General features: G+C 38.4%; 4 non-coding genes across 4 annotated transcripts; 3 read left to right on the top strand and 1 right to left on the bottom strand.

Moving 5' to 3' along the window:
- The first annotated feature begins 1,107 nt into the window (after nt 1-1,107).
- On the top strand, nt 1,108-1,179 carry Trnaq-cug. The gene has a single exon. It is a non-coding gene; the product is annotated as a tRNA-Gln (tRNA).
- Nucleotides 1,180-2,579: 1,400 nt separating this feature from the next.
- Trnas-aga lies at nt 2,580-2,661 on the top strand. Its single transcript has one exon. It is a non-coding gene; the product is annotated as a tRNA-Ser (tRNA).
- Nucleotides 2,662-5,175: 2,514 nt separating this feature from the next.
- Trnam-cau lies at nt 5,176-5,247 on the bottom strand. Its single transcript has one exon. It is a non-coding gene; the product is annotated as a tRNA-Met (tRNA).
- A 5,290-nt stretch (nt 5,248-10,537) lies between these two features.
- Nucleotides 10,538-10,619, top strand: Trnas-uga. The gene has a single exon. It is a non-coding gene; the product is annotated as a tRNA-Ser (tRNA).
- The last annotated feature ends 1,881 nt before the right edge of the window (nt 10,620-12,500 follow it).

Genomic DNA, 12,500 nt, shown 5'->3' with positions numbered 1-12,500 from the left:
CTTACAGTGAAAATGTGTTTCTCTTCCTCTCCATTTTTATCTGACCTACTTCTTGCCCAGTCAACTCTCCCCAAACTACATTGTCAGGAAGCTCTTTGAGAACTGGTTTAACTAGTATCTTGGCTTTAGTCATGGACACACCTTTGATCTAATTTCTTCCCTCTCCAACCCTCCAATTTGGCAATCTAGGATTGTTTCTCTTATTTGACATTTCTCTACCATTTCTGGGGTGACAGCGAACAGTCCTGAACAAGTTATGCCCCATTCTTGACATCAGGAAATGTTTATTGTTGAAGAATTTAAAAGAAGCTCATAGTTGATGCTAGAAAAAGAAAGAAAGAAAGAGAGAGAGAGAGAGAGGGAGGGAGGAAGGGAGGGAGAAAGGAAGGAAGGAAGGAAGGAAGGAAGGAAGGAAGGAAGGAAGGAAGGAAAGCAAAGCCAAGTCACACCTTTCTCAGCGACCACCTCGCTAGGAAACAGCTTTTCAAACCGTGCTTGACGCTTTGGTCTCCATGAGGCGGTATCTTACCAAGGAACAAAAGAAACCTGTCAGTGTCTTGCTCTCCTCCCACCCACCACCAACAACGTTGGAAAGACCTACAACTAGGTGGCAGGAAGTCATCCACGATTGACATTCGTCAATGACACCCGTCAGTTGACATTCGTCATGAAACGAAACTTCCAAAATTGTCCCTAATATTAGGGGCAGAAAACGCAGGACAAAAGCTCTGGAAGCAGCCAAGTCTCTCGGTTTATTTAGCAGGGCAATGTGCCAGCGCAGCCTGTCGGATGTCCTTTTGCAGCCGCGGGTCCCCTGCGTCTCGGCAGCCTGGCTGAGGCTGCAGAACCCGAGCTGAGGCCGGGGAGCTGCAGAAGGCAAAGAAGCCCGAGAGCCTGGGGAGACACAGAGCGGCTAGAAACCAGTTTGCAAGTAGATTTTTTTTTTTTTTCACTAAGAGCGCTGTGCGCGTGAAAAAAGGCAGGTGCACTATGACAGCAGATAATGGAAATCAGGATACAAATTTAGATTTTCTTAAAGGAAGTCTATATGATTTCAGTAATGGAGATATATCCCATCAGACTACAGCATGAACTACTACATAGCAGGGTTCCATGGTGTAATGGTTAGCACTCTGGACTCTGAATCCAGCGATCCGAGTTCAAATCTCGGTGGAACCTAGGCTTTTTCTCCCTTTCAAAGACACTAACAGGGAATCTCTGGTTCTATGAACCCTAAAGGGTGACATGGAATTTAGTGTGAGTCGCACCAACTCCCGCTAAGGATAATTTTTCTTACCCTTTGGCTTTCCCCTTTCCCTAAGAGATATTGTGATATTCATAATACATCAGAGTTGAGTTGAATATATCTTTAGATCTATGTTTTCTAAAAATGTAATGAAGCCAGGCAATGATGGCTCACGCCTGTAATCCTAGCTACTCAGGAGGCTGAGATCTGAGGATTGCAGTTCAAAGCCAGCCCGGGCAGAAAAGTCTGTGAAATTCTTATCTCCAATAAACCACCAGAAAATCGGAAGTGGTGCTGTAGCTCAAGTGGTAGAGCACTAGCTCAAGTGGTACAGCACTAGCCTTGAGCTGAAGAGCTGAGGGACAGCATTCAGGCCCAAGGTTCAAGCCCTACAACCGACAAAAAAAAAAAAAATGTAATGGATTTGCTTCCCATAGTAGCCAGAGGACCCAAAAGATAGAAAGGGATGCAAGTTTCTCATAGTTGTATTTTTTTTCCTAAGAGAACAGACCATTTTATGTCTGCTATTGATGTCATTGCCCAATAACTCTTCCCATTTGCCTTCACAGATGACTTCTGATTCCATCTGTAGAGACCAACACAAACTGTGGTAGAATTTAGGGCTAGCGAAAACAAAGAAAAGATAAAGATTATTCAGGAAAGCTTTGAGATCACAATATGAGTCTGGCATCTACAAGAGAAGAGAGAAAAAAAAGGAAGACTTAGAAAGAAAAATCAGTTTGGGTACAACTCTGAGAAAGTCTTTTTCAATCCAATAGGAAGCTTTGGTGAAAGATTAACCATAAGAGAAGAATTGTGTCAAGCAGAAATGGTCAGGCTTTATTGTATGTCTACAAGCACTCAGTGGATAGAAAACTGATCACAGTTTGAACAATGAGGAAAGCTAATAAGCAGCAGCTGGAGGCTGTCAGCTTACAGTATTTGTTGCAATTGAAAACAAATTATTTCTTGAAAGGAGATCTCAACAGCACATTTCCATAGCTATCAATAGATTTTTTTTAAACCATACATTTAATGAAATTTTAGTATAGGTCAAGATTATTAGAACAAACAGGTGTGTATAATACTTTTGGTGGACCAAGGACCACCTACATTTACAATTGTTTATTTGTTTACATTTTTGGGGGGGTGCAGTACTGGGGTTGGAACTCCAGGCTTTGTGCTAGCTAAATGTCCATTTGCCACAACAGTGTGGTTTCCATGTAGTAGATGCCAACCAATAAGGAACATTGACATCTAATCTTGACACTTTAATTTTGAGAGAGCTAAAGATGGCACAGATCTTTGTACTAATGAACACCTGTTTCCCTATGTAGTCGTGGCCGAGTGGTTAAGGCGATGGACTAGAAATCCATTGGGGTTTCCCCGCGCAGGTTCGAATCCTGCCGACTACGATACCTAGCTTTTGGAAAGGTAATTATATGACGTCTTATTACTCAGTTCATGTGTGGCTTTGTCTTCCAGAAAGAATTATTATTTTTCCTAAACTGGAGTCATCTTTCTCTCACCATGGCCCAGGTAAAAAAGCAACAGAACAAGCTTTCTTTTCCAAACTCACACATTTTACTATTACTTTTTTTAAAGTATTATTTTAAAGTAATCAAATCAGAGTCCTTTTGGTGTTTTCTCCCAAGGGAGCCCAGGTATTGGCAATGGTTTTGGACTTCCTGCTATTGAAATCCTGTTTTAGAAGATAGATTTTCCTAAAGAAAAAGTTGCTTTGTAGTATTTCATGGTAGACTGCTTCCCTTACCAGAGGTCTTCCTCATCCTTTATATCCTGCTTCAGGTAGGAAAATTCAGGATCAAATAAGAAAGTTAAGGGCCCATAAAAAGTAGAGCTCTGGCTCAAGTGCTGGAGAGCTAGCTGTTAGCACAAAAGCTCTGAAACGATGCCCGTGCTCAGAGGTTAAGCCCCAGGATTGACCAAAATAAACAAACAAAAATCCATAACTATGGTGACACAGATGTGAATCTGAGTGGTATATCACAGAACAAACCATGACATGAATATACAAATTATTTTTATTAATAAGGTTTTTATTGTGAAAATACCGTACAGAGGGGTTACAATTACATGAGCAAGGTAATGAATGCATTTCTTATCAAGCATTGTTGTCTCCTCTTTTATTTCCCCTTACCATCCCTGTCCTCCCATCTCTCCCCCCCCATGAATATACAAATTAAGTAGAGCTTTTCTCTTTGTTTTTCTCCTTTCCTCTTTCCACTCTTCTCTCCTCTCATTTCTTTTTTTTTTCCTTTTTTTTCCCTTGTTGTTGTTGCAGGAAGATGATGATGAAGCTAGAGAGACTGAGCAGGAGTTGAGGTTGTGACTCTTCTGTACAGAGTTCAGATGTAGAATTGCATTGCATAATTAACACCTGTGAGTAAATATATCGACCAAAGAAAGGAATGCCAACCACAAGTATGTGCCTTCCTAGGAATTCCTAGGGGAATTGGATGTATCAGTCACTACCTTAGCAGCTAGGTGGAGCTCGCCTTCTTCTACAAATCAACAGCATTGTTATAGTATATAACAATATTATATATATTCTTGTTCCTCAAACTAGAATACTAATAAATCTTCGTAAACACAGTGCTTGTCCTGTTTTATTCATTACTATATACGTTCTTCTTTAATGTGTTTCTCTGGAGCTATCAGACATAATGACCTCATTGAGTGGTGAAATCTCATGGATAAATGGCAGTCAGCAGTAGTAAATCCTCTTCCTGCAGGATAAACAAGATTTGACTCTGTGTGCACCATCTATGGAATGTCACACATAGTGCTCTCCATTAAATTGTAAGTTATTTTAGAGAATTCTCACTCTTTGATTTCCTTGCCATCATCTTGTAGTCTCAATAAAGTAGGTGGCCAATTAGTCTATCATTTTTCCTTATGTATCTTAAGAATCTTTTTAATATTGTTTTTCCTATATCTGTTAATATTTTTATTAAAGCACCAAATATCTTCAATAAAATGCTACCTATGAAGTATCTATAACCCTCAATTGGAAAGTTCCATTTGTGTGTGGCAGTTGCTAAAAATGACAGATTTCAGTTCCTCATTAGTACTTAAGAGCACTAACACTGCCTCGCAGTCTTGTTCTCCTTTCTCAACGAGAAAGGAAGAATCTCACATATTAAAGTTTTCTTAGAGACATTGGTAAGATTGGGTAGAGGTAATTAAGGATAAAAATAGAGGGTTGGACCATTTTTGTCCTGGGCTTGAACTCGGGGCCTGCGCAATGTCCTGGAGCTTTTTTTTCCCCCTTCAAGACGAGTGTTCTACCACTTGAACAAGCTAGTTGGAGGTAAGAATCTCATGGGCTTTCCTGCAGTTACTGGCTCTGAACTGCAATCCTGAGATCTCAGCCTCCTGAGCAACTAGGATTACAGGCGAGAGTCAGCAGCACCCAGCTGTTTTAAAGGTTTTAAAAAGCTTCCTCTGGAGAGCTGACTGGAAAAAACTTGATTTAAAACACATTTGGGATTCCAAAGGACACAGCATAACCAGCACAATCTTGAAAAAGGAGAAACAAGTAAAAGGACTCGCACTGACAAAATTTGAGACTAATATCGAAGTAATAGTAATCATGACAATATAGCAGTAGCATGAAGATTAACAGAGATCAACGGCATAGAATCGAGATTCCAGAAACAGCCTGTGACTAGCTGACATTTGTCAAAGGTGTTGGGAAAACTAGAAAATCAGTGGTAAGGAAGAAGTTGGACACAGTCAAGATAAAAACAGCCCTAATTTCTGAGTTTTTTCCTATACCAGTTAAAGAGAAAAAAAAAAAAGCGCCACAGAACATTCCTTATTTTGAGCTTTGAAGTGAGTTGCAGCATTGAAAGGTAGTATTGTCTCCTGGATTGAGTAATTGGAAAACCCTGTAAAACAACTCGTAGCAGAGGATGGTTTCGATCCATCGACCTCTGGGTTATGGGCCCAGCACGCTTCCGCTGCGCCACTCTGCTCGCATGGGAGGGAGCCTTCTAATTTTGTCTCTTTAAAGTTAACATTGGCAAATTTAGGAACACCCGGCCCCTTTTTTCCGTGTTGCTGCTTCTTTCCCATTTATCTTGTATTCCATTTATCAAGCTATAGTCCGGGTTATTTTCATCTGTTCTTACTTTACCAATCATACCCTTTAAGTGGGAAAATATAAGAACAAGATTGAGAACTAATATATATGCAGATATGCATGATATGTATATATACGTATATAAATCTATTTTTTAAAGATTCTTACAGTTTATTAATCCTTTCATGAAAAATTCGCCATCGCAGCTCCAACATTGGCCTTGCAGTCCCTCTGACTTTTGCATTCCTTTGTTTTCCTAAGGTCTTTTTCTTCTCATACATGCCATGTTTTCCAAGTCTGTGTTTGGGCTCAATTTTCTTTGCATAATCCAAGAAACCATAAATCCTGCCAAAGTCAAAATGGGCTCTTAATCCAAATACAAAGATGACACTGGGTGTGGTCTTGTACATTTTAGCAAGTTTTCCCCAAATTTCTATCTTAGGTACTGTTGCCTTCCCAGGGTGAAGGGCATCAATGACCATCTGCTTCCTCTGAAATAGTCATAAACTCGGTCATAAACTTCCTGGTTCCGATAGTTACTGTGTCATTCATGATGGCAGTAGACTGTCAGACAGCCAGGGAAGAAAAAAGAGAACTATTATTTCTTTGTAGTTATAACATGGTTGAATTTCTTTCTTTTTTGGAGTGTACATGAATGGATAGAAGTAAGGAGGAGCTGCTCAATAATCTCAAAGCTATGGCAAATAGGAAAAAAACACAAAACTTTCTCACAAAAAGATGCCCCTCAACTCAAAACATGCAATTATGAAAGTCATTATATATAATATATATATATATATATATATATATAGCTGGTGTTGGTGGCTCATGCCTGCAATCCTAGCTACTCAGGAGGCTCAGATTTGAGAATTCTAGCTACTCAGGAGACTGAGATTTGAGGATCAGGTGACAAACAGGAAATCTTCATTTTAAATTCCCTTCCATATTGAAAAAACTACTATAACTGATAATGTTCAAAATCATCCATGTGTGATTTTAAAATATGGAGTTGCCTAAAAAAATACTACTTTTGAACTGTAATCACATAATTCACTAACCTCAATTTTGAAAAATTTGAGGCTAACTGTGTACCCACACCTACTGAGATGCTAGTCAAACCAATTCTTTGAGTCTCTCTTCTCAGAAGTGGTTCAAGAGGTGTCCTCACAATACATTTTTGGAACAGTGAGATAAGTGTAAGTTCAGCAGGGAGAAGGAAGAAGAGGCTAGAGATGAATGGAAAAGTATAATTGGTTCCTTCTTAATTAATACATTTTGAGAGCCCCACTAAGAAACAGCCCTTAGCTTGGGATATTTTCCCTTCTTATTAAGCAAAGAAATGTGAAAAGGAGTCAGAAGTAAGGTACTCCTTTTTTCCCCCTTTTTTTAAATATTTATTTTTATCTTTTAGTTATTGTTATACGGAGTTAATATACAGAGTGGTAATAGTTGCATGAATCAGTTAATAAGTAATGAGAACAATTCTTTTTGAATCATGTCTCCCCTTCCATGGCTCTCCTGGTTCCCCCCCCCCCCCGAATCTGTCCAGTTCTTTTTCTATATAGTGTCTAGTGAGTGTCACTGTTGTATGGTATTGAAGACCTGTCAGGGCACATTCCTTTATCTATAATTCTTCTTCAGATCAGAGTTCAAAAAAATACTCTGTCTGTTCCCAAACCAGCACTTGTAAGAAACTACCATTTTTCTCACCTCTTCTATCCATATGCTGGGAACTAGAGGGAGAATAAGCCTCTATTGCTTGCTTAAAGAGAGCATCGTCAAATTTGATGATGATATTTATGACTGCTTATTCTTAGGTACTCTATAAATAATATGCATTCTCTTTAATTTCAGCTTATTTTTTTAGAGCAGGTATTATGTTTTTGACTATAACAGCCACTTAAGGTAATATTTGCCATCACCAATACATAAATACTTTAAATGACACTTTATTTTGGATAATTTATTGTTTTGAAAGACAGAGATGCAGGGAAAAAAAAGGATCTCCTAAAATATGTGAAGTAATATTGCAAAACTAAAAAATAAAGGGAAACCCAGAATATTAGTTAGAAGGCTTTAGCACAACTTGTAACCTCCAGAAATGAATTAAAAGTAGATGGCAGGGTATAGTATATAAAAGAGCAGTTGACTAGCCTACAGGAAAACTTGACTTGATCCCCAGCATCATAAACACACACACACACACATACACGGGGGGGGGGGGGACCCAGCAAAGATGTAAAAGCTTTAAACAATAAAATTCCTAAACTTTACCTAAGTTCCTTATTCATACAGTGAATATGAATCTCTCTCTTTCTTTCTCTCTTTCTCTCTCTCTTTCTTTCTTTCTTTCCTTCTTCCTTTCTTTCTTTCTTTTTTGTAGGTCGTGGGGCCTGAACTCTGGGCCTGGAGGTTATCCCTCAGCTCTTCAGTTCAAGCCTAGCACTCTACCACTTGAGCCACAGTGCCACTTCTGGCTTTTTCTGTTTATGTGGTGCTGAGGAATTGAACCCAGGGCCTCATGAATGTAAGGCAAACACTCTACTACTGAGCCACCTTCCCAGCTCAACACTGCAATTTCTGAAGGGAATTTTCTTAAACACACATGGGCCTTAGAAACAAACTTTTGCCTTGTTTATCATAGAGCAAATTTCTACAATTCTAATTGTTCTGAGAGAATTATTAGTATCTAACCATAATACATTTTGTTGGGTTATCAATTAAAAATGGAAAATTGTGTTCTGGGAAAACAATCAGCCAATTTCATCCAAAGAAATCATAGATAAATAATTAAATAAATGGCTGGTTTTATTCAAGAGAATAGAAACATAGGGTACAGATGATCAACAACATCAAAATTTATTTCAAAAAGAAGATGCATGGTAAGAAATGAGAACAAGTTCCATCAAGCTACCAAGCAGAAACAAAGCTGATGAGGTCAAGATTCCATTTACAAGCTGAAGATCTGTTTTTCAAAAGATAGAGTTAATAATATTTAGCAGGAGTTGAACCCGCAGTGGAAAACCCCAACAGTTTTCTAGTATATTGCCTTAACACTCTGCCACAACTACACAAGTGAGATAATTCTCTCAAGGGTGAGAAACTGTGTTGCATTTAGCTCTCTCAAGTGAATTTGTTGATGGCTTAAGTGGAAACCACGCTATTGTGGCAAATCGAGAAGCAACACTTAATGGTCAGACTTAATAAGCTCCTTACTCTGATGATCTAGTGAGAGGAAACTAAACAGGAAATCTTTTTAGAGACAAAGTTTTCTTCTGTGTCAGTTTCTGTGATGGGAATCCATGAGACACACTCAACATTGGATGTAGAGTTATTTATTTATTGTTGTTGATGTTGTTGTTATGGTGATGTACAGAGGGGCTACAGTTACATAAGCCAGATAAAGAGTACATTTTCTCACAGAGTTCATAAGCAATGTAGATTAAGATAATGGCTATCATTGTGAAGATTAAAAGGTATTTGTGACTTTAAAAAATTTTAAAAAGAGTACATTTTCTTTTCTTTTCTTTTTCTTTTCTTTTCTTTTTTCTTTTTTTTTTTGAGCCTGGTCGTGGGGTCTGAACTCTGGGCCTGGGCACTGTCCCTCAGCTCTTCAGCTCAAGGCTAGCAGTCTACCACTTGGGCCACAGCACCACTTCCAGCTTTTTCCTTTTTGCTTATGTGGTGCTGAGCGCTCTACCACTGAGCCACCTTCCCAGCCCCTACATTTTCTTTAAAAAATTTTTTTAAGTACATTTTCTTTTTGAATGTCACACTTTCCCTCACTCTCTCAGTTTTTTCCTCCCATCCCCATCCACAGGTTACATATTCATTTTCAATGTAGTGTCATGTGAGTACCAGAGTTTGGAATTCTAGCACAAATGTGCGGTAATCTCTTCCTTCCATCTGGCGGTTCCACATGCAAAAACATTTGCACAGATGCTATTGCATCCTGGGCTTACCAGTAAACATTTTATCACTACCATTTTCCCACAGTAATTAGTGCCTCACTATGTTGCATTTAGTGTCTTTGTCTTTAGTGTCTATGAGGCAGGTAGAACAATACCTACCCCCATTAAATGTGTCACTTCTAATATTTAGTTTTCATTCTCATAATTAGAAATAAAAATAAAGATTTTTGTGGAGTACATGTTTTCTCCCTAGGAGAGAGGTCCTCAAAGGCCAATGGTTTCAGAACCACCTACATGGATTATTAAAACACACCAGTGAACACAGCCACAGTAGATATGAGCTCAAGTCTTCTATTGTGTGCTTTTAATTACTAGGTAGTGTAGTTGATGGACTTGGTTCAGGACTATGTTGAATAATCCCCAAAATGATTTTTTAACTGTGCCAAAGGTTATAAACTCTTTACAAGCCTAAATGATAACAGAGTCTGGCAAGTAGTGTGATAGTAAAACCAACAAACATTTGTAAGAACAGAAAGAAGGGACCATTGTTCTGGTTCTCCTGAAGGAAAACAGGTCTAGGAGAGCTTTTCTCTATTAGGATGACACTAAATTGTGGATGGGATGTCACTTTCTTTTGACATCTGAAAATCTGTCTAGCTGCAGTTTTATGTTCCAATGATCCACCTTCATTCCCAGAATTCAGAGATAAAGTGTGTGATTCAGAGTTACTAATATTCACAAGGAATGATTCATATTTCAAGTATCCTCCTTATCCCAATTGAATAAACCACCCATCTCCGACACAGAAATAAATAATTAATTTAACTAGATTTATGTCTTCATTTTAATCAGATCAGTTTAATGAATGTCATTGAAGAGATTCCTGGTTTAAATTTTAATTCTGCGAAAAAGCAGATGATCCCTATTCTCCTACTTTTCTCTCTTCATTCCTGTTGAGCCTGAAGAGGACTTGGAACAAAAGACTTCCTTTCTGTAGACTCCTGGGGTCTAGGAATGAACATACATACCTGCTTATATCAGTGGCTTAAAGAAACTCCAGCACCCAGCGAGTCTTGAGGTGCTTGTCTAGGGACCTTTTGTTCAATTCAATACCATCTACTGGTTCTTAATTTACTTGAGGGAATTCTTTCATTCTCGAGAAAGAAGCATGAGTGGATGGAACTACAAAGTTCTTTATTGCCAGACCTGCTGCTAAACACTCCACCCATTGATTTTCAGTTTACCTCATTCCCCAGGTAGCAACCTAGCCAGGTAGTCGTGGCCGAGTGGTTAAGGCGATGGACTTGAAATCCATTGGGGTTTCCCCGCGCAGGTTCGAATCCTGCCGACTACGGTTTTATCTGACGCTAACCAGTTTCCTACAAGCAATTTTTAAAGTCTTCCTTGCCACTAGCAAACAACTGATCACATCTGCTGGACTCCCTTTACTTGATTGCATTCCTAGGATCATTTGTCAGCGGGAGGTCATCCTGCTCTAACAGATCTATGATAACCTTGGGGTTCATAATAATTGTGTGCCAGTGATAAATAAATATAGGTATGTCAGTCGGTTGCAAGTGGTTCACATCTGTAATCCTAGCAGTTCAAGAGGATGAGATCTGAGGATCACTGTCTGAAGCAAGCTTGGGCAGGAAAGTCCATGAGACTCCAGTTAATTTCCAATTAGCCACCAAAAAGTGGGAAATGGAGCTGTGGCTCAAGATGTAGAGCACTAGCTTTGAGCATAAAAAGCTCAGCAATAGCACCCGAATTCAGACCAGAGATACAATTAGAGTTCAGACTGTAAGCGTTGTATGAGGGAGAGGCAACCATTTCGCTGGAGAGATGGAGAAATTGTTTATGTCACATGTGTTAGAGAGAAGGAAAAAATAGCTATGCAAAGCAAACATTATTTTGCATCAAAGAGAGTGTATTCATACCAGCAACTACTATGTAATCTTGAAAAGGAATACACCTACACTTGACCATATAGATAAATCTAAAACAGTGATACAAATTTTCAGAAGCAGGTTTAGATACATAGTAAAACATTCTTGTAAAATAAAGAGTAACAGCTGGGTGCCAGTGGCTCACTCCTGTAATACTAGCTACCCAGAAGGCTGAGATCTGAGGACATAGTCCAAAGCCAGACAGAGCAGGAAAATCCTCAAGACTCTTATCTTCAATTAACTTCTGAAAAATCTGAAAGGGGAGCTGTGGCTAAGTGGCAGAGTGTTAGCCTTCAGCAAAAAGTCTCAGGGACAGTGCCCAGGCCCAGAGTTCAACCCCCAGGACCAACCCCCAACCCCCTCCAAAATCCAAAAAACAAAAACAAGCAAACAAAAAAACTAGACAGACAGACATAGTATTATCTGCTTTATCGGAAGTAAATTCTATTAAAATATAAACATCAAATAAATTTATACAGAGTTAATATTCATGAAATACAATGTACCAACAAAACTCTCCCCTTGTATAACTAATATATGCTAAAAACATTCATCAAAATACATTTAAAATAGTATTTGTGGAAGAGATTAGAGATAACACATTATGAACATAAGGAAGAGGGAATTAATTCATGCAAAGTCTTTACCCAGGCCAATTTGTAGATTAGATAAAATAAAAATCTAACAGGTGTAAATCATCTGAATCTTTGAGACACATTTATAAACAGTATTAGATCACTTGATGGCTTTTAATTGTGTAACAATGAGAAGGACAGAAATTTCAAAGTGTTGTTAGCACTGTAGAAATATTCAAATTCTCTGCTGACTGAAGTTTATGGAATTGTTTTAGGTTAAAAACCTGGCACCATCTAGTTAAATAAAATATAAATATACCATATGACTCAACTTGTTTGGTTTACGTGATATATCCCACTGATTTTTCCCTCAAGTCTGCAGAGCTACTTATGAGTATGTCAATGCAGTGCGATATATTCAGATAAGGATTTTACTAAATCATTTTGCATGTGAGTTAATGAACAAAAAACTAAGATACCTGTACATATTTTGAAATAGAATGTAGTGAATTAAAGTTACAAGTAAAATGTACTAATTACAATTGGGACACTTCACTATTCATATAAAAAATTAATGTAATTCTATTGTTACTAAGGCGTTGTACAGATGGGTTATCATCTCATAATTCAGGTAATATATACATTTCTCTTTTGGATCATATCACCTCTTCCTTTGCTTTCCCCCAGTTCACCCTCCATCCCTGCCCACAA

This window comes from Dipodomys ordii, unplaced genomic scaffold (genome assembly GCF_000151885.1).
Source record: "Dipodomys ordii isolate 6190 unplaced genomic scaffold, Dord_2.0 Scaffold138, whole genome shotgun sequence".
NCBI classification, from domain to species: Eukaryota; Metazoa; Chordata; class Mammalia; order Rodentia; family Heteromyidae; genus Dipodomys; species Dipodomys ordii.
The sequence above is the reverse complement of the archived record's forward strand: the minus strand, read 5'-3'. Positions and strand labels throughout refer to the sequence as shown.